Below are 22,816 nucleotides of genomic sequence, written 5' to 3'. Positions count from 1 at the left end.
CACACTATTTCTTTCATTTATATATTCCCAGTCACCTACTGAACACAATTGATAGGAACGGGGGAACTACAAAATGGGATGGCATTAGAGTTTCATGTATTCATGTACAAGGTAATTGTTAGTTGACATGGATGAACTCTGATGGATTATGTAGGGTCAAATTATATGCTTCAAATTAAATGAGGTGGTGATGGAGTGGTTTGTCCACATCATATGGGCTCCTTTTCTCAAAAGGTCTTACATCAGGCATCTGAAACCACTCTTGGGTACTTAATCAAACACAGGCTGGTTTGCAGAGGTTGTCAGCACGTGTGGCTCACTGCCTAAATTACTCCATCTGTATGGTGAGGGTAACTCAAATGTCAGCTAGTCTGGGATCAAGTCATCTTTTATCAGAGTGTCTGGCCTCTGAAGCCTTTAGCAGATGGATGAAATTGTTATCCTTTGGGTGCCTCAGGTGCAGTCAGAGTCCCATCAAATACTGCTCGTTCCTTGTGGCACTTGGGAGAATCATTAGCAAATAGCAATATTTACTCTTAAGATATAGTTCTGTCCAAAGACTGAACTCCCTTTTGTCTTGGATGTCTTTTGTGTGCTGTTGTGTACTTTTCCTTGTGCTACATGGAAACCTTGTTGTCACACTGGCTCCAGATACAGACATGCAAATACATATCCTCTTGCTATCCCTTTGTAACTTCTTCCATAGATCTAATAGGAAGCACTTGGCAGACAGTGGAAAGATTTCTATTTCCCCTAACAGGCGTTATAAGAGTATTTCCAGAGGCAGCTGCTGGGGCTGTTCCTGTGCTGAAGAGGAGACATGTATTTGGTTCCCAGGGAACCACCTTCAACAACAGTTTAGACTGAACATTAAGGAAAAGAAAATTCACAGCAGGAGTGGTCAGGCATCAGAATGTGCTGCCCAGGGAGGCAGTTGAGTCACCAACCCCAGATGTGTTGAAAGGTGGTTTGGATGTGGTGCTTGGGGATATGGTTTAGGGGTGAACCTTGTAGAGTAGGGTTCTCGGTTGGACTTGGTGACCCTGTGGGTCTTTTCCAACCTGAATGTTTCTGTGATTCTGTGTATTGCCTGCACGTGGCCAACATGGGTGTAGGTTCAGAGGCCAACCATGCAAGGGGCTGCCCTAACAGATACAAGCCATGGCTCTTTCCCAGAGACCTTGCGGTTCTGAGTTCGTTTGCTTAAGAGGCAAGAAGGAGCTAATTTCATGCATGTGATCAGGCACCTCTAAGAAACTTCTTCCCTTAATTATGTTTACACAAGAACAAAAAACCTAGTAGAAGGGATAACTCAGCACAGCTTGACGTTCCCAGCGCATTACTGCGTGAGATGATCTGGAAACACAACAAAATGGCATGAATTACTCTTAAAAAGCTTTTACAACAAATACTAATATGCTTCCATCTTAAAGATGACCTGCAATCGTCAACAATTTGCAAAACCAAGCATATGAATGAAAATGAGGGTCACAAAACTATTACTACCAAGGCTTCAAATAATCAAGTCAAAGCGTTCAGCACAACCGGCTTTGAACACGCATTTGCTTCTTCAGTTAAGGCCCTGTGACAGCTGGGCTGGCTGTGTACTCCAGCAGTCAGCAGCAAATGTCTCTGCAGGAGCCTTCTGCTTCTGTGGAGGCAGCACAGCTTCCCTGCTGAACCCAACAGTTTTAGTCAGTCCTTCAAAAATGCCCAATTTTGTAACTCTTCTGGAGGCCCTGCAGGCTGACAGCTGCATCTTGTCCAGCTCTGGTCGTTGTGCCCTCACTATGCTTTGTCTCTGTGTCCCAAGAGGGATTTAATTTTATCCCATAGCCTCTCAAGGTGTTGCTTGAGCAAGGAATGGTCAGTCTGCCCTGGATATCTGAAAGGGCCACATCAGGGTCCATTGGTCTGTGCTAATATGGCCAGGTGTGCTGGCAGCCCTCCACGCCAGGCCTGTAGCGTTCTGGATTAGGTCTTCAACAGCTTGCTGGAACTTTAAATAGCTTTTATTGACAGCCTTACATTAGACCCATCAAAGCCAGTGATTTATTTAATTTAGAGCAGCTTTATTCAGAGATGTTTACCCACAGACTGCCCCAATCTGGAGGCGCTGGAAAGGAGGTCACTTACAATTTGTTTAATTTCTTTTCTGGTTATTTTCAGTAGTTCTCTATTCAAAGTAACTTGGAGCTGTACATAAATGCTGATTACCAAACCTATCCAAGGGATTTAGTCACACAGCTGTGCAATCTCCTTAACCATGTTTCAACTCTCTCAAACACATGATGTTAAATTGGAGATGGGATTTTTGGATTATTGTGGTAGTTTAGGCTGGGTGCCTCCTGTTACTGCCCTGTAAGTTACACCTCCAGTTCCGAGTGTCCAACCCAGTAGCTGGACACAGGAAATAGCCTATCTCATACCCATAGATCCTGTGCCCTATAAATCCACCTGCAAAGTCATTCTCTTCCTCTCTCTTCCCTCTCTGTTTCCATATGGGAGATGCTCCCTACTGGGCAATGGTGTGGGAAGATCTCAAGACCTCTCAAGCCTGTCTAGACCTAATGCTAGGAGGAGAAGGGGGGATGGGAGTCTAAGACCTGGCCAGTCTGTGGCTTGCCTAGCTTTGGGTTGGTGGGGAAGAAAGAACCCTGGGGGTTTTGGGCACACCTGCAGGTAGGGAGAAGTGAAGTGTTGGGAGGCCTTTGGGTGTGGTGTAAGGGACTCTGTATGCTTCGGGGTTTCTTCATAGCATCAACAAGGTTGAAAAAGACCTCAAAGATCATCAAGTCCAACCTGGCACCACTGACCTCATGACTACTAAACCATGGCTTCAAGTGCCACGTCCAATCCCCTCTTGAACACCTCCAGGGATGGTGACTCCACCACCTCCCTGGGCAGCACATTCCAATGGCCAACAACTCTTTCTGTGAAGAACATCTTGCCACTATGCTTTGTAGTTTCTGTAAAACACTAATCGCTTTTCCATCACTCTCCACTCCGTTTGTGTGAGTGTCATTCTTTTGTCCCTTTCAGGGGCAATGGAGGATCTGTCTGGCCTCAAACCAGGACAATGATAGAAGAGGGAGCATCAGGCTTAGACACTAGGCAAAAATGTGACTTCTGCAGAGGGCAATTGCCTGTGAAGTTGTACCATGAATGGTGGAAGGATCTTTCTGACTATCAGTATCACTAAGGTTAGAAGAGACCTCAAAGATCATCAAGTCTAACCTATCACTACAGACCTAGAGTAGGATAGGACACTACTGCCCACTGCAGGCTTGAACTCACGACCTTCCCATTAAGGGTCTGATGGACTACCAACTGAGTCACAGCATCTCCTTGGCCTGAGAAGACCAAACAGCATAGACTGCACCAGGCTTTATAAAACTCCCCAAGAAGTGTGCACTAGGACAGCAGCACTGCTCCTAAAAATACAGCATGCTTTGCACCTGAGGGATTGGGAGGCTGACAGCTTTACACCTTTGGAAACAGCTGCGGATGGCAGGCTTTGCTGAGAAGAATTGTTGTGACCTGCATGAGCAGGAGCTGAGACCCGGAGCTGACACGGTTTCCTGATTAAGCTGAAACACGCTGGAGCTACCCTTTCTCCCAGAGACCCAGTCTCACAGCTTTGCCAGATTATTTTGACATGTTTTCTCCACCCTGAGGATTCTAATTTTGCTTGTAACAATGCCTTTTAGCTTGGAAACACTCCTGATTTTCTCTGCAGACTCTTGCCAAAAGAAAAAATAAAGGAAAAAAAAAGAAGAGGAAAAGGGGGGAAAAAATAAGATAGAAAACCCCAACAAAAACACAAAAGAGTTGATTTCCAGACATTTGAGAGCACTGGCAATTGTTCAGGTGATGAAGTCAAGCAAGGTATTAGCTGATAAGTGGGAGGTTTAAATGCTAAAAATCTCAAGGTAGCAAGACAATGATGTGAAGAGGCCTTCTCTCTTCCGATTGCTACTGAGAAAGGATGATATTACAGTGAAACTTGTTAATATTCCCAACAGACAATAAGTCATGCTAACACTAGTGTCAAACTGAACATCTGAAAGGGACTAATTGCTTTTTCTGCTAGGATCCTGCTAGGAATAACTTCCCATTTTGTCACTGCTTCAATACCTAAGCAACCTCATTAATCTCCAACGTCTGAATCCCAGCTCCTCTCCTTAATTTCTGCTGGGAATTGAGGGAAATGGCAAAACAAGCCATGCCAGAGCTCACAGGAGCTGAATTTGATGTTCTTAAATTAAGTATCAAAACATTTTAGGCTGGAGGTTAGGAGGAAGTTCTACACAGAGAGAGTGATTGCCCTTTGGAATGGGCTGCCCGAGGAGATGGTGGAGTCACCATCACTGGAGGTGTTCAGGAGGAGACTTGACAGGGTGCTTGGTTGCATGGTTTAGTTGATTGGGTGATGTTGGATGATAGGTTGGACAGGATGATCTTGAAGGTCTCTTCCAACCTGGTTTATTCTATTCTATTCTGCACAGGAGAGTGCCTCATGATGGGTGCTGGTTTGGCCATGCACTGCTGGAACAGGGAGAGATGGATCCTATCCTCACACTCCTGCATGCACTGGCGGGGGACATGTACGAGGCTAAAATGGCAGTTCAGAGGTAGCATGGCAATTCAGAGGGAGGATAACAGTTCAGAGGGAGAGGATGGCTCTACTTGCTGTTGGGAAATTTCTCTCCCTTTCTGTCTCATTGTGATCCCTGGAGGTGTTTAAGAGCAGGCTGGATGAGGCTCTGGCCAGCCTGATGTAGTGTGGGGTGTCCCTGCCCATGGCAGGGGGGTTGGAACTAGATGATCCTTGTGGTCCCTTCCAACCCTGACTGATACTATGATTAGCTCATGATAGAGGGAATGTGCTCTCCTACTTCCACACTGCTTCTCTAGAAGTTTCTCTTTGGTCCTAGACTTGAAGCAGATAGCTCCCTCCCTTGAGTGTCTTAGCTGCTTAGCTCTGAGGCTCCAAGTGTGTGTTCAGGTTGTTTGAGAGAGCATCAGGAGACAGTATCACCTTGCGTTTGAGAGACAGCATCACAAGAAAGCATCACCTTGTCCTTCAAAAGAAAGCATCAAGTAGAAACGTACAGGGGGAGGACAAGGCTTTCTCCTTGGGTTATGTTTGTCACACAAAACACCAGGCAAATGCAAATTGAGTACTATTCATTCTCCAAAGCAGCAGATATTTTGAAGAAAAGCTTGCTGCACAGATGTTGACAAGCAGGTATCTCAGAGCTGTACTCTGCATGGCTGAACAAAATTGGTATTCATCATGCAATGACACGAGGAGGCCATTAAATAAAACACACAAGTGGCAGGCTCAAAATGAACTAGAAAGTGTTTTCTTCACATTGAATTCCATACTGTAGGATAGACTGGAAACAGCAACTAAAAAACAACAATAAAAATCTTCACATGCTTCAGTTAGAGCCAGGATCAGTACTAAAGAATCTCATTAGGGTATCAGGTTATGATAGGACTAGGGGGAATGGAACCAAAATAGAAATGGGTAGATTCAGATAGGATGTTAGGAAGAAGTTCTTCCCCATGAGGGTGGTGAGACACTGGAACAGGTTGCCCAGGGAGGTGGTAGAAGCCTCATCCCTGGAGGTTTTTATGGCCAGGCTGGATACGGCTCTGAGCAACCTCGTCTAGTGTGAGGTGTCCCTGCCCATGGCAAGGTGTTGGAACTGGATGATCCTTGAGGTCCCTTCCAACCCTTACAATTCTATGATTCTATGATCTGAGATCTCTGTCTCAAAACAACAAAAAAGGAAGATATACTGACAGAAACCCTTACCCTGTAAGACATGAACATGAAGCCCTCAGACCAACAACACTGCAAGCATCGCAAATGGCAGCATTGCTTAGGGCAAGCTTTTTGGGGGCGTTTAGACTCGAGGTGAGGAGAAAGTTCTTCACAGAGAGAGTCATTAGGCATTGAAATGTGCTGCCCAGGGAGGTGGTGGAGTCACCGTCCCTGGAGGTGTTCAAGAGGGGATTTGACGTGGCACTTGGTACCATGGCCTAGTAGTCATGAGGTCTTGGGCGCCAGGTTGGACTTGATGAACTTTGAGGTCTTTTCCAACCTTATTGATTCTATGATTTATCTTTGTCTGATTTGGGGAAGAGTTTACAGGCAAAGATATGGAGATCTCTGCATCATCAGAGGTGCTCTGACTCTTTCCAATGGTGCTAGCTACATGCAAACCCTCTCATGAATTCAGTGCAAAGGATAATGCACCTGGGGACAAACCCCAGAACAAGAAGGGAACACTGGCAGTCAACTGGAAGGAGGCAACTGTGTCAACATTTCTGCCCAAATCAATAAGGAAGAATGAAAATTGTGCTGGAAATGGCTTCAAGGGCATTTCATGGCTAAAAGAGCTGTCAGTATCAGCACCTTGGGGCACCATTTCGTAGCACACAGGGCAGAGAAGTAATAGAAATTGAATACAAATTTTGAGAGACCAAAGGAATTAGGTAAAGAGACAATTTTGGAGATCTATTAGCAGTCAGTTGTTCAGGGCCATTTCTGAAGTGTTGGCTCCACAAGAAGCAATGAGTAGCTAGATCAATGTGTGTTGAGTGCAGAAATCCAAGGAACCATGAAGGAATTGCTGGCAACTCAACTCCATTATGTTAGGGATGAGTAGATTGATGATCAGGATGTGACACTTTCTTGATGATTTTCTTACTATCATCTAGCTTCATTGCCCAAGGTGTACTTTCTACATGCATTCTAAATTTCACACAGAAACACAGAATGTTAGGGGCTGGAAGGGACCTTGAAAATTCATTGAGTCCACCCCCCACTGCCAGAGGAGAATCACCTATACCACATCATACAGGAACACATCCAGGCAGGTCTTGAGTATCTCTGGAGAGGGAGACTCCACAACCCCCTGGGCAGCCTGTTCCAATGTTCCATCACCCTCACAGTGAAAAAAATTGTTTCCATGGAACTTCCTATGCCTCAGCTTCCACCCATTGCCTCTTGTCCTTTCAAGCTCCTTTTGATCCCTAACATATCCCATAACATCTTATATTTTACTTCTACTTTCCAAAAAAACCCACACAGCAAGAGTGGTCAGGCATTGGAATGTGCTGCCCAGGGAGGTGGTAGAGTCCCTAACCCTGGATGTGTTTAAAGGTGGTTTGGATGTGGTGCCTGGGGATACGGTCTAGGGGTGACCCTTGTGGAGTAGGGTTATTGGTTGGACTTGGTGATCCTGAGGGTCTTTTCCAACCTGAATGATTCTGTGAAAAAATAGAATAGAATAAACCAGGTTGGAAGAGACCTTCAAGATCATCGTGTTCAACCTACCATCCAACACCACCTAATCAACTAAACCATGCAACCAAGCACCCCATCCAGTCTCCTAAACACTTCCAGTGATAGTGACTCCACCACCTCCCCAGGCAGCCCATTCCAATGGGCAATCACTCTCTCTATGAAGAATTTCCTCCTAACAACGAGTCTAAACTTCCCCTGGCTGTGTCCTCTTGTTCTGGTGCTGGTTGCCTGGGAGAAGAGACCAGCCCCTGCCTGTCTACAACCTCCTTTCAGGTAGTTGTAGAGAGCAATAAGGTCTTCCCTGAAAACAAGTGAAAATCCAGACAGAGCAGTTTTCAGACTCATTTTCAGGATCACACAGTGCTGCTCAGCCTTGTACTGCACACAGCTTGAACCACACACGCAGGACTTCTTGCCTCATGAAACAGCTTAAAGTATTCTATCTAATATGGCCCAAAATTAGATCAGTGCTGGTACTGCTGGGCTAGATAGTGAAATTATTTAAAGGTTGTTACATTAAAAGGTCCATTAAGATATTTGTTGTTGAATCAACAATGTAAAAGCATTATGCTTCACATAGTTAACATAAAATTACTTCCACGCTTTGCCTGCTGAAGGCAACACTTAAAAGGCAATTTTGTAAACCACTTGTAGGGAAAACACATATTTTGCTGAAAACAGACTATGACACCAACAGTATGATGAATTAAATGCACCAAGAAGAGAGAGATGTAAGACATGCTCCTGAAAAAACATATCTTTGGAAATAACTGTACCTTCTTTTCTTTCCCCTTCTTGAATAATGCCTGTTGAGTGCCTGGCTAGAAAACAATAGCTTGGTTATGAAATAATGGAAATGTTATCCATGAAGATGCCACCCTCACATTAAAATCATCACACAGCTCACAGCATGCTGTCTGCAAGATTCTTGGGTATAAAGCTGTCAGTAAACAAGGACTATTTTACCACGACTCCTAACCTGAGGGAAGTGTTTTATCAAATAGTGGATTAGAACGTGCTATAAACTATCAAACAAACAGCGACATCAAAGAGATCAAATTAAGTTGCACTGTAAAAATTAAACCTAAAGATGAGACAAATGCTAGCCTCTGTATTACAGAATCACACAATCACCAAGGCTGGAAGAGACCTCAAAGATCATCAAGTCCAACCTGTCACCACAGACCTCATGCCTAAACCACGGCACCAAGTGCCACGTCCAGTCCCCTCTTGAACACCTCCAGGGATGGTGACTCCACCACCTCCCTGGGCAGCACATTCCAATGGCTATCAACTCTCTCAGTGAAGAGCTTTCTCCTCACCTGCAGCCTAAACTTGTTAACCTTCTAAATTTTCCATTTGAGGTCCAGGTACCGAAGACTCTATGGTGGCAGCTCTACTGCTTGCTCTCTGAGCAACCTGATCTAGTGTGGTGTCCCTGCCCATGGCAGGGAGGGTTGGAACTAGATGATCCTTGAGGTCCCTTCCAACCCTGACTATTTAATGATTCTATGATTCAATGCTGTCCCAAGGCACAGCTGGGAAAGCCATGAAGTCCCTGAACCTACAGAATCATAGAAGACATCAGGTTGGAAGGGACCCTTCAAAGGTCATCTTGTCCAACTCCCCTGCACTGAGCAGCGACATCTTTAACCAAATCACGCTGAGGAGGATCACATCAAGTTTGACCTTGAATATCTCTGGGAACAGGGCTCCTACTACTTCTCTGGGCAACCTGTTCCAGTATTTCACTACCCTCATTGTAAAGAACATTCTCCTAATGTCCAATGTACCCATGCCAGGCTGCTTGGTGGCTGTAGCTGGTCAGACCTGGGAGGAGGACTTGCAAAGCATGGGAGGATGATGAGACTTGATGTTCACTTTTCTGAAGCTGCTTTAGTCAAGGATGTAAACTCTCAGTTTTCTCCCCATTACCTGGCTCTGATGGGCCAGGGAACACCCTTGTGCCTTGGTAACAAGCCTCACAGAGTGGTGCTGAGTGTGGGCAGAAGATGGTAATCCAACAGCAGCACAGCCTGTCCATGAAGGAAAGCTACTGTATCATTTTCAGTGTGACGCAGCCTGGATCTCAGCATACACATGGTATTTAAAAACGCTTTCACATCTGAAGAGGCTGGAAAGAAGAGCCAGCACTTGGCTCTGTTCACAGTTGCTGAATTCCCCAAACCCTAAAGGAACCAGGATAACAGCATTTTCCCTTAGAAAACTCCCTCAGCAGCCAGAAAATACATTTGGCTTAAGAAAAGTTACACTCTTTAATAAGGTGTGGAAGACACTTAAGTAATATTTTGTCCCCTATTTGCTGGCGTTTTCAGCAGTTCCCTTGTATCTATTGGCTCCAGTGGGCATCTACAGTGCCTAGGGGATGTGGACAAAACCTCAAAGTCCATGCTAGAGAGCAGGGGCTTGGGAAAATTGGCATGACTTATTTTCTTCTGATACACTGCTGTGATTTGGCCAAGTCTTGACTTCTCCCCTGGCCCTGATCTCTGGGCTTGTCTGTACTCCAGGTTTAAGCTTTCCTGGTGATGCAAAGCAGTACCTTAACACGAGCCTCAAGCTCAGCTCCCTCTCTGAGCTCGGCTGCCCTCTAGGGCTAGGCCAGGATATTCAAACCTCACTTGACCTGTTGGCTGCTCTTCAGCAGCACTGGGCCAGGGTTCTCTGCTAGCACTTATTAAGAGGAGCAGTTAACAGAAATGGCATGATGATACATTTCCAAACACCCATGAGGTGTTTTTTTAACAGCAAGCTAAAAAAGTTACAAATATCTCAACCAGTAAATCCCAGTATACCTATCTATCACCCACCCACACATCCAACTTGCCTAAAAGCAAGCTGTGCTTAAACCCCTTGTGTTCTGATTTCCTGATTTTTCTTTAGGATCTGGTTTTTTTTTCCCTCTTGTATGACATATGGTAAATATTTTCCTCTTCTGCTTTGTTTTAGCAAAGTGTTTGAAAACAGTGCTTCCATTATCAAATACTTGGGAAAATAAGCAAGCATTACTTTTTCTAGCAGGCATTTCCTTCTAGCAGCTTAGTATGCATGTTGAATCATAAGCAAGAGCCTATAAACAAGTTATAGAAAATGGATATTTTGGCATTAGAATAGAAAAGAACAGAATAGAATAAACCAGGTTGGAAGAGACCTTCAAGATCATCATATCCAACACCACCTAATCAACTAACCCATGCAACCAAGCACCCTATCAAGTCTCCTCCTGAACACCTCCAGTGATGAGAATAGAATAGAATAGACCAGGTTGGAAGAGACCTTCAAGATCATCACATCCAACCCATCATCCAACACCACCTAATCAACTAAACCATGCAACCAAGCACCCTATCACAGTATCACAGTATCACTTAGGTTGGAAAGGACCTCGAGGATCATCGAGTCCAACCTATCAACACAGACCCCATGACTAGACCATGGCACCAAGTGCCACGTCCAATCTCCCCTTGAACGCCTCCAGGGTCGATGACTCAACCACCTCCCTGGGCAACCGGTTCCAATGCCGAATGACTCGCTCGGTGAAGAACTTCCTCCTCACCTCGAGTCTGAACCTCCCCTGGCACAGCTTGAGACTGTGTCCCCTTGTTCTGGTGCTGGTTGCCTGGGAGACGAGGCCAACCCCCTCCTGGCTACAACCACCCTTCAGGTAGTTGTAGAGGGCAATCAAGTCTCCTCCTGAACACCTCCAGTGATGACAATAGAATAGAATATACCAGACCAGGTTGGAAGAGACCTTCAAGATCATCGCATCTAACCCATCATCCAACACCACCTAATCAACTAAACCATGGCACCAAGCACCCTATCAAGTCTCCTCCTAAACACCTGCATGTCAATTTCCACTCAAAATGAGGTTTCAGAGCAAATTTGGCACCTCTTTCACGCACTTCTGTGTCTCCTAGAGAGGGCAGAGATTCAGCATTCGCCTCAAACTCTCCAGGACAGAGACCATGACAAGTGTCAGGTTAAACGCAGGGCTTGTGGAATGTTTTTAACAATAAGATCTGCCTGTAGATTCCCTAATTTCTGATTCCAAACTTCTCCACAAGTGGGAGCTTTTAGGTGTGTAGTCACTGACTCCAAACAGAAGACACAGCACTTTGGACACCCCCCACCCCAGGCCCCACTGAATCTCAGCCAGGCAGTGCCATCTGACAACGGGAGATCTTCTGATGCTAGACTGCAAGCAGAAATTGTAATGATTTGGGGTAATTACTTCTTTCGTGCACTGGAATAAAAATTTCCTCTTTATTTCTTTATGTTTGTTTGTTTGTTGCTGTTTGGTTTATTCTCTTCTGTAAGTGGGGGGACTTTTTGCTTTGCATCCATGCATTACCTGGAAAACATCCACAGGAGGAGACCAGCGCCTTCCTAACAGCAAAAGGCTTAAACAGCTAATGAGACCTCCCCCCTACTCCCTCCTTGAGTCTGATGGGTTAGGTTTTTTTGAGGACCCGTGGGAGGAATTCAAATGTGGCCAAGATGATCACTGTTTTTCAGAGGAACAGTGTGTGTTTTAACGTCCCTGAGAGCTCTCCTAAGCCTCAGCAAGCAGACGCTGTGCAAAATGCAGTCCAAAGAAAGGCTCACACATACAGCAGGAAAGTGCTACTGTCACCCAGGTGAGTCCTCTGTTCATACCAGCTCCTAACATATAATTTGTCAGACTATTCAGGATTTTCAGATCCTTGTTTCAGTCCAGGGAATAAAAGAAGTGATGATCTTAGCTTTGAATCGAAGAAGATACTGTCCATCATAAGTTGATATTTAGCTGTCTCTTCCAGGGTGGAATTCACACTCGCACTGTACAAAGCAACTTTATCAAGTATTTACAGCTCTGTGAGACCTCTTGGCTAGTCTGTGCTAGCCTATGAAATACAACAGCTCCAAAGCCATCAGCAAAGAGAGGAAGGCAGATACTTGACTTTCACAACTCAGGGGAATGTGAAGTGCACAGAAAGCCATCTGAGCAGCTGTACGGTGACCGCTGTCACAGCAAGCTGCATCAGATTGAGAGCAGGATGCATGGACGTACCCAGCTGGGCCACTTCACCCTAGCCAGAGCAGGAACATGCTGCTCTGACTCTCAGAAATTTGGCAGTATCAGCTGGAAAAAGAAAGTGTGCCTGCTTGTGTGATCCATTCCAGACCTCACTCCTAATTTCCAGATTGGGTGCTAACTACCGAGGCTAACCTATTTAATCAGTTTGAGGAGTGCTTTGTTTTGTTACGTCAGTGCTGTCCCTGAGTGCATGAGCACGTGAATTGTGCCTATGTATCACCAGCACCCATTCCTATGATCAGCTCTTGCTGGGCAGCAAACTTTGGGTTTGCACCTTTGGATTTTTGGGGATGAGAAGTTAAGACACTGCACAGGTGCAATTTTGCTGAGCTCCAAGCATTTCCCCCCAAGCAAATCTTCACACATATGAGAAATGTCACTACTCAAAAGCATTACTGCAGGAACACAGTGGTGCTGATGGATCATAGGATGTTAGGGGTTGGAAGGGACCTTTGAAGATCATCAAGTCCAACCCCCAGGCCAGAGCAGGACCATAGAATTTAGCACAGATTGCACAAATCCTAGACTTGGTTCAAGAGAGAACATTAGGGATTCTTCCAGTATGGACAAGTTTGGAGAAAGACAGGGAGCTCTTGAGCCAGCATCAGAAGCAGGGAGCAAGAACTTGTACTGTTAGCTGGCTGAGTACCCTTTGTGTCCAAGTCCTGGGCTTCTAAAAGTTGGAAGGGACCTCTGGAGATCATCAACTCCAACCCCCCTGCCAGGGCAGGACCATAGAATCTAGCACAGATTGCACAGGAACATATCCAGATGGATCTTGAAAGTTTCCAGAGAAGGAGACTCCACAACCTCACTGGGCAGCCTGTTCCAGTGCTCTGTGACCCTCCCAGTGAATAAGTCCCTCCTCAACTCCTGTGCTGCAGTTTATATCCATTACCCCTTGTCCTATCACAGGGTGCAGGGAAGCTGTCCATTTAAAAATTCAGATATTTGATTGGCAGCCACTGCATGGTTCAAGTGAAGAAGACATAGTTACAGCTCAGCTGTCTATGAAACTCTCTCTCTAGGAGAAAATGGAAAGATTCTCATCAACACAACACTTGAAGCAAGACACATTCAATTCTGTGAAACACAGAACAGTGGCATTATCATGGCAATTTACATGTGAGCTCTGAGTCAGTGCTTTCAAGCAGGGAATCATTCCACATAAGCATCCCTGATGAAACAGGATCATAAATCTCTTTCTGAAGGGAATTTTTCATGCATGTGCTTGGCTTCAAATTTATCTCCTGCAGGGAAGGCACTTGGAGAAAAAATTAGCATGGGACCTAACCTCTTGAACTCTGCTCCATAGGTTATTTTGCTACTTGCATGCTCCTATGCTAGTTTGAAAGGAGTGCAAACCAGTAAGTGAAACAACAGGGCAGGCAGCAACTCCTTAAAGAAAAAAGTAAGTCAGAACCAATAATACCTTAATAGGAAAACCTATCCAATCTAATGCCTGTGGGGAAGACTAAATTAATCTGGAAGTTAATAAATGCATAGGTTGTTTGCTCTCTATCTTCTTTTCTCCTCTGCTGCTGGTGCTTTACATATAAAACAATCTCCTTTCTAAACACATCACCAGGAGTGGATCTGGAGCTGGCCAGTGCATTTGGGCCCCAGGCTGAATGTGGAAAATGATGAGATGCTGTAGCTGCAAAAACACCCAGAGGCACAGAGAAGATGGGAGGGATGGGAAAGAGCCAAGGACTCAGGTGGCCTGTGCTGGGACTCGTGCTGTCCAACCTGGGAAACTGGGTTAGTGCTACTCCTCTTAAAGGCTTTGCCAATGAGATGTTGCTTTGCCTGAGATACAGGTCCAGGAGGGGGATCTTTCCTGGCCTTCTGTGACTTCTGGCTCTTAAGTGAGCATGAATTGGTAAATCAGCTATCAGTGCAACTAATTAGAAGCTGTCAATGTGATACCCATCCAGGCCTTCCAAACCTGGAAAGGATAATTCTTTAAGGGCAATGCTGGAGGTCTTTCTGCAGCCTGTTACCTGCCAGGCTGAAGCTGTAATGTGTGGTCAGAAGTGTGAAGGAGGAGGGTTTCCAAGTGACAGTGCTGGGGACTAGAAATACACTGCTGTTTCCCAGCTTTTAAATCATACTTGGTGTCTGTTTCAGAGGACTGCAGATTGATTGATGGTTCAGGTGCTGTCAAAAACTCCATTTTCAGACAGAGCTCTGGGGGGACAGATTTAGACTGGGACAGATTTAGACGAGGTATTAGGAAGAAATTCTTTACACTAAGGGTAGTGAGACACTGGAACAGGTTGTCCAGGGAGGTTGTGGATGCTCCCTCCCTGGAGGTGTTCAAGGCCAGGCTGGATAAAGCTGTGAGCAACCTGGTGTAGCGGAAGGTGCCCCTGCTGATGCCAGGGTGGTTGGAACTAGATGATCTCTAAGGTCCCTTCCAACCTAAACCATTCTATGAATCTATGACATGGGTGACCCTCAGAGGCAATTTTGCTCTGAGCTTCTGTGACATAAATAATTGTCTTGCCTTCTCTTGGCAGGCATGACCCTGGGTGTCTCCCCACAAGAGTGGGGCTGGGCTGGGCATCAGCAGTCCAGTGCTGGGGTTGCATCTAGACTTGAGCCCTACAGGCTGCATGGGGAGTAGATAACTCCCTCCCCCTTGGAGCAAACATCTCTAGATGTGAATGTTATTAGCATGTTCTACTTCAGTTCACCCTTCAAGGTTAAGGAACTTCATCAGTCTTCCTGGAGCCATGTTTTTAAGCCCTTCCTTGTACCCTCCCCAGGAAGCCCACACACTGAATGGCCATGTCCTGACAGGCAGAGTCCTCCAGCCAAGACCTCACCAATGCTGAGCTGCTGGAGGGTGCAATCATCTTTGTGCAGCCCTTTGAGACGTTTGCCTCTCTCTCTCAGCACTGCTTTTTCCTGCAGAAGTGCTACCAGGCGAGCTGCTTCCCGTCCTATATTTGTGTGGCAGATCATTCTCATCTTAGTGTGATGCTTCCTGCTTGGTCTTCCTGAATCCACTTCTGCAGATCACATCTCTAATTCTCCTTGGTTGCATTCAAATTCTGACCTCATTGGCACCTGCCGAACTTCCTGCCACACATGTCCTCCACAGACCCTCACACTTGTTACTGCCAGGACTGTCAAAAGCACCAAATCAGCTATGTAAAAAGGTTCAGAAGGGCTAATCCAGCAGCTATTTGCAGAAGTAAAACCTCGGGCAGGTGGTTAACTTTACACAGGTCAACCCTAAATTTATGAGAGCTGCTCATAAGCAGCTGTATTTACATACTTGAGAGTGTGGAGACCCTTTAATGTAAGTGCTGGCCTTTTTAATCTACTGGTCACTTTATTAAGGAGAACCAGAATGTCATTTTCAGTCAACTTATGCAAGGGATTAGTTTGTAGTTTGACAGACTTAACGTAATTGGATGGAGGTGAGTTTGGCCTGGTGACCTTTCTCTTCATCTTGGTGTCCAGTGTTTGGCCAATGACTCTTCAAGCAGCTTTGAACTGATTTAAGGTTTTCCCTCACTATTTGCATTGAGCCCCTTTTCTCTCTCTTTTTAGTATACAAGACCAGTTCCTTTGTGTCCTGTAAAAGACCCTCATGTCTTAAATCTGTCACTCTTAGAGAGAGCATAAGGCTGCTAAATTCAAACTCCTCAGCCAGAAGAGGTGCTACTGCCACATTCCTCTTTTACATACTCATGTGATTATCAGCAAAGGGCACCTGGATTTCAGCAGAAAAAACCAGGATCAGGGAAATAGGAGATTTAAAGCTGACATCCACTATCTTTAGGTGGCCACTTGGTGAAGCTGGTGGGTTTTAAAGGGAAAAAAACCAACAAAGGTCAAGGCACATTTTCAACAGCAATATGCTAAAGCTCCTAGCTGCTAAACAAACACTACCTCAGCCTGAATGCTCCTGAAGTTGTTAAGCAACAACACAAGCTAAAGTGCACCTTAACTTCTCCTGGAACTCTTCAGACAGGCATGCTCATCTGCTTCCTAGAAAGAAAGGGATGATACCCCAGGATATAGACGACCTCAGCACGCACAGGACAAGCATGGAATGGTTAAGTAATTTTCCAAGGAACCAAAGATAGGCTATTTAGACATAAATTATACTCTTTGGACATCTTAATTGTATAATTTTCTCTCTCTCCCTTTTTTGTATGCTGTAAAGTGCTCTGGTTCCTGGCAATCATCTATGTACCTGGTACCTGGCAATCATCTGTGGTTTTGGTGTTTGGAAACGAATTACAGAGCACAGTTTTACCAAATAAAAGGTTCTGTGTTTGCCTTTTTTTTTTCCCTTTGCAAGTGGTAGATCTTGTTAGAGCTGCCTGCCTGAGTCCCCCAGAGTTCAAGAGACAACCGAAACAAAGGTAGGCTAAAACCAGCCCACGATCGCAGAGGGCTGCTAGGGTCTTGCGAGGTTGTGATCTACACTTCAAGACAGAATCAAGAACAGCTTCCTCCGTACTTACAGATCTCCTAAAAATCACAGGGGGGAAAAAAAACCCACAGCACTGGGGATTTCCTAGTTCCTGTGCAGGTGGAGTGGTGATGCTCTTTAGTCCTTGATTTCCCCGATTCAGTCTGCCTTGACCTTTTGAACAAGGACAGTTCAGGCAGCTGAATGCTTCTCAGAGCGGTACTTAAGCCCGCGATCAGGAAGGCACCGAAACGCGTTTGCCTTCAGCCTTGCCTTCAGCTGCTAAGTAATTCCACTGAAGTTCACAGCACCTAAGCCCTCACTTGAATTGAACAAGCACCTTGCTGGGTGGAAGCTGTGCTCAGCGTGTTTCTCTGGGGGAAAGTAGCGCAGTTTCTCTGTCATCAGAGTTGCAGGTTTTATTTTATTGTTTATTTTATTTTCTCCGAACTTGGAGCCTCAGCCGTGTGAACACATGACTGCATGCCACTTCCAGCTTTGTTCTTTTGAAACCGAACATTTCAGGAGTTTTGCAGTGAGATTCTCAGCCACCAGGAAATATAAACACCGATCTTTTGAAACGCCCTATGATTTTAACTGTCCATTGTTTGGAAAAAGCATCGTGGACCCACACCATGGACTTTGAATGAGGAAGGTGGTTACCAACAATAAAATGAACTAGTCTGGTTCTCTGCCCACCATCCCTCTCTATATATTGAAGGACCCTTCAGTCTGTAACCAAAGCTAAGTCTCTATTCCACCCAGTACACATTTTGGGTCACACATGGACAGTCCAGCAGCTACACTGTATGCCCTGCCCTGAAGCAAGGAGCACCAATCTACCCCGTGCAGCGCTGAGAACAACAATTTCACACCTTGTGTATCATTCCACCACTCAGCCCCCACCCAGGTGTGGAAAAGCAGACGCCAAAGACCTGCTCTTCCTACACATTGAAAACACGGGTGAGGGACTTTAGAGACGACCTCAAAGCATTACGAACAGTGAGCAGGGATGACCTAGGCGATCCCGTCTGAGACCGAACCCGGAGACGCCGAGCACCGCGGGGAAGTCCGCTCGGTGGGATGCCCGGTACCCACCCTTCCTCCGAGCTTCCCAAAGCCACCACAGCCCAGGACGGGGAGCCCCTCAGCCCAGGAGAGCTCCTCCAGGATGCCGACAGGAACCATCTCTAGCTCACGGAAGAGAATTCCGGAGGAAGTCTAACAGCGGCAACCTGCTGCTTGCCCACTGCTCCGCGGGGTTTCCCCCCTGCGGCCCGTCCCTTCGGGGCAGCAACGGCGAACCCCAGCCGAAGCACCTCTCATCCCTCCCAGGGTCCTCCGCACAGTCCCTTCCCTTCTCCCGCGGCTCCCAGGGACACCCACACCGTCCATTTCCCTCCTCCTGCCGCCCACAGACCCGGGCATTCACCTGGGCTCCGGCGGCAGCAGCTCCTGTTGCCTCTCGGGCGGGGGTCCTCTGCCTTCCTGCAGCGCTGCAACCGCCAAGTGCGGCGCTGCCCCCCGGGCAGTGGGATTTATCGGCGGCAGCGGGGCGGGGAAGGGGACACACGCCGTACGGAGCCACCTCGGGGCGCGGCGCGGCTGCGGACAGCGCCTGCTTGCCTTTCCCGCCCCTCGGGCACGGGCGGGGGGGAGCCGGCGTGGCCAGGCTGAAGGGAGGATGCGGTGGTTTCGCTCCGCTCCTCTTCTCTCCGCGAGAGAACACAGAAGCGGTGTGTCCGCGCCCGCCAGGGGGCACCGCCGCCCGCCCCCGCCGGCTTGGGGCAGCGGCAGGGAGAGGAGCTCGGGGAGTCCGGGCTCGGCCCCCGCTGCTGCCGCTGTCGCCGCCGCTCCTCCTCGGGCCAAGGCACCGCCGCTCCCCCGCGTCGCGCTGCTGCTGCCGGTGCTCAGGCACGACCCTGGCTGCTGGCGCGGAGGGCTGGACCTGTGCTGGGTAGGCTGTACCTTCCCCGGTGAGGGACGGGAGGTTGCTGGCCGCTGCAGCCCCGCGTGGAGCCCAGTGGCGGGGCTGAGTCACGCCGCTCCCGGGTGGAGCTCAGGCCGGCCCGACACGGACAGCGGCGAGGAGAGGAGGTGCGTCCACAGGCAGAGCTTCTGCCAGCGCTGCTATCTGCCGGTCTCGGCTTTGGGGACTCTCTGGAAACCGGGAAAGCCTCCTCGGGGCTTGCCCCCCCTTTGCTGCCCATCCCTCAGAGACCCGTGCTGAGTGGTGCTGGGGGGTAAGATCCTGCACCAGGCGGGGCTGTAGTGACAGCCCTGTAGCTCTGCGAGATTGTTTGGTGACGTGTCGTCCAGGCTGGCCGAAGACAACAAAGTGAAAGTCACTCAGTTCTGTGTTGTATACCCTACACAGAGGGACATAAAATACGCCCTGTGGAAGTATCAGAGAATTAAGATGCCATCAGTGACTCAAAATCAAGTAGCTTTTCCTTCCTTGAATGACATAATTTTTACTAGCGATGCCTACTTCGTCAAATGCAACTTCGAGGCTGTATTTTCTGCCAAAATAGTAGGATGGAAGCTTCCCCACATATCAAACTATTTGAATAAAAATGCCACAGAAGTGTCTTAAAAGGTTTCTGCTTTTCTGAGGAAGGGTGGCTGAATGCATGAGATACAAGGGGGGAAAAAAAGTGGTGAAGAACCTCTGCTTTGTCTAAGGAACTTGTCTCTAATCAGAAATCATATTATATCCATGGAATCGTAGGATTGCTTGGGTTGGAAAAGGCCTCTTAAGAGAATAAACCAGGTTGGAAGAGACCTTCAAGATCATCATGTCCAACCTATCATCCAACACCAACCAACCAACTAAACCATGCAACCAAGCACGCTGTCAAGTCTCCTTCTGAACACCTCCAGTGATGGTGACTCCACCACCTCCTCGGGCAGCCCATTCCAATGGGCAATCACTCCCTCTGTGTAAAACTTCCTGACCTCCAGCCTAAAGCTCCCTAGGTGCACCCTGAGACTGTGTCCTCTTGTTCTGGTACTGGCTGCCTGGGAGAAGAGACCAACCTCTGCCTGTCTACAACCTCCCTTCAGGTAGTTGTAGAGAGCGATAAGGTCCCCCCTGAGTCTCCTCTTCTCCAGGCTAAGCAGCCCCAGCTCCCTCAGATCATTGAGTCCATTGTCTGACTCTGCCATGTCCCTTAGCACCACATCTCTGTGCCTTTTCAGCGCCACCAGGGATGGGGATTCAACCACCTCCCTGGGAAGCCTATTCCAGAGTTTGAAGAAGTTTCTTCTAGCACCCAATCTAAAAATCCCCTGGTGCAACTTGAGTCCATTTCCTCTTGTCTGGTTTTGCACAGCTTTAAACACTTTTGTTTTAATATGGAGTGTTGCTTGCTTAAAAATCACTGTCTCTTCCTGTTTGTCCTCTTTTACTTAAGAGACAGGGTCCAAAAAAGATGTCTTCTCTCACAGTGCTTAATGGTGGCATATATCCAGGACTACTGGAGGACTCCATAATCTGAAATGAATGACAGAAACATTCAGGTTGTAAAAGACTCTCAGGATCACCAAGTTCAGCCAACAGCCCTACTCTACAAATGAGAGTGGGAGATGACACAGATGAAGAAAAGCAAAAGTCTCCAGACCTCATGAATCATGTGTAACACCTTCCTTGAATTTTGAACAATAAAGGATTGAGATTCCCAGGCATTTTTGTATGGTTGTCAGTGCTGAAGAGCCTTTGTCATGCATTTTCTATACAGTTTCTGACCTCTCTTACTTCTGTTAGAGGAGATGGGAAGGCTGCTAGGTTGGAAAAAACCTCAGAGATCATCAAGTCCAACCTATTACCTGATACCTAACACCTCATGACAACTAAATCATGTCTCCAAGTGTCACATCCAATCCTCTTCTGAACACCTTCAGGGACAGGGACTCCACCATCTCCCTGGGCAGCCCATTCCAATGGCAAATCACTCTTGCTGTGAAGATTTTCTTCCTAACATCCAGCCTAAACCTCCCTTGGTGCAGCTTGAGACTGTGTCCTCTTGTTCTGTCAGTGGTTGCCTTGGAGAAGAGATCAACCCCCACCTGGCTACAACCTCCCTTTGGGTAGTTGTAGGCAGCAATAAAGTCTCCAACTCCCTCAGCCTCTCCTCACAGGGCTTGTGGTTGAGACTTCTCACCAGCTTTGTTTCCTTTCTCTGGGCACATTCAAGTATCTCAATGTCCTTAAATTGAGGAACCCACCAGGACTGGACACAGGACTCAAGCTGTGGCCTGACCAGTGCTGAGTACAGGGCAGAATGACTTCCCTGTTCCTGCTGTCCACACTATTCCTGATGCAGGCCAGGATGCCATTGGCCTTCTTGGCCACCTGGGCACACTGCTGGCTCATATTCAGGCTCATTGTTCATACAATGTCAGTACAATGTCAGCCATAAAAAGGACATAATCTTCAGTGGGGCCACCATCATGATGGCTGGACAAATAAATACTGCATGCTGCAGCCTTTATTCATACATGTCTCAAGCAGTGCCAGGGGAAGTTTAGGCTCGAGGTGAGGAGAAAGTTCTTCACAGAGAGAGTTGTTAGCCATTGGAATGTGCTGCCCAGGGAGGTGGTGGAGTCACCATCCCTGGAGGTGTTCAAGAGGGGATTGCTTGTGGCACTTGGTGCCATGGTTTAGTAGTCATGAGGTGTTGGGTGACAGGTTGGACTTGATGATCTTTGAGGTCTATGTGCACAACTGAATAAAAAACTTGCTGGCTAGCTCCATTCTAGTGTATGTTCCAGGTTGTGACTCTACATCTCTCACCCATTCTTCCCTACCATCCTACAGCGAGAGGTAAAAGACACTTCCAGGAGCAGGTGGTAGCTGCATCCATCACATACACATGGAGAGCCCTCTGTCCAGGATGCCTGACAGTGAAAACACAGATTTGACACATAAAAGCAATAGTATGCAAATGTTAAGCATCAAAGGAAGGATTTAAGCTGAGACAAAGGGCTCTTAATGAAAGCCACAAACATCAGTCACTCACAGCTGAGTACAAGTTGATTGGGAGCTGGGTGGAGTGACAGCCCAGAAAGCTTCACATTATTAAGCCAATTAAATCCCATTATTCTTTAGTGGGTTTTTTTTATTAATAATTAAATTAATTTCATGTGACTGTGAAAGGCTCTGAAATGACTGCCAAAATCTCTTCCTTGTGACAGACTACAGAGGCAGGATTAGTCAGTAAATTATGGAACCAGGCTGGTGCTCAGGAGAGATGGGTTAGGAGTTTTGTGTCTTGACTGCCCAGCTCTGAGTGGTGGTTGAGAATTGGTGTTGAGAGCAGCTTGCATTTTAGAAAGGTAGCACCATAACTGGCCCACCTTTCACAGTGTCCTAGCAATGCTCCTCAGACTTGGTCTGTGATTTCCTGGGCAGGTTTGTGGGTGGATGATGTAGAGCATCATAGATGTCACATAGGCCACACCTCGAGTACTGTGTCCAGTTCTGGGCCCCTCAGTTTAGGAAGGAGGTTGACTTGCTGGAACGAGTCCAGAGAAGGGCAACGAAGTTGCTCTCTACAACTACCTGAAGGGAGGTTGTAGACAGGTGAGGGCTGGTCTCTTCTCCCAGGCAACCAGCACCAGAACAAGAGGACACAGTCTCAAGCTGTGCCAGGGGAGGTTTAGGCTGGATGCTAGGAAGAAATTATTCCCAGAAAGAGTGATTGGCCATTGGAATGTGCTGCCCAGGGAGGTGGTGGAGGTGTTTAGGAAGAGACTTGATGGGGTGCTTGGTGCCATGGTTTAGTTGATTAGATAGTGTTGGATGATAGGTTGGACATGATGATCTTGAAGGTCTCTTCCAACCTATTCTATTCTATTCTATTCTATTCTATTCTATTCTATTCTATTCTATTCTATTCCATTCCATTCCATTCCATTCCATTCCATTCCATTCCATTCCTGGAAGTCCCTTCCA

At 47.0% G+C, this 22,816-nt stretch overlaps 1 protein-coding gene across 2 annotated transcripts in view; it reads right to left on the bottom strand.

The window, feature by feature from the left end:
- HTR1E (5-hydroxytryptamine receptor 1E) overlaps positions 1 to 18,631 on the bottom strand; it is a 50,624-nt gene extending 31,993 nt beyond the window's left edge. For both annotated transcript variants that reach the window (XR_010988405.1, XM_068147161.1), the window contains exon 1: positions 18,293 to 18,631. The gene's annotated coding sequence lies outside the window, so the exon portion shown is untranslated. The remainder of the gene's footprint in view (positions 1 to 18,292) is intronic.
- Between the last annotated feature and the right edge of the window lie 4,185 nt (positions 18,632 to 22,816).

The sequence above is a fragment of the Melanerpes formicivorus genome, unplaced genomic scaffold, assembly GCF_026170545.1.
Source record: "Melanerpes formicivorus ecotype bairdi unplaced genomic scaffold, bMelFor1.0.p_v2 SCAF_2, whole genome shotgun sequence".
Classification (NCBI taxonomy): domain Eukaryota; kingdom Metazoa; phylum Chordata; class Aves; order Piciformes; family Picidae; genus Melanerpes; species Melanerpes formicivorus.
Note: the sequence above shows the minus strand (reverse complement) of the source record. Positions and strands in the feature narration are given on the sequence as shown.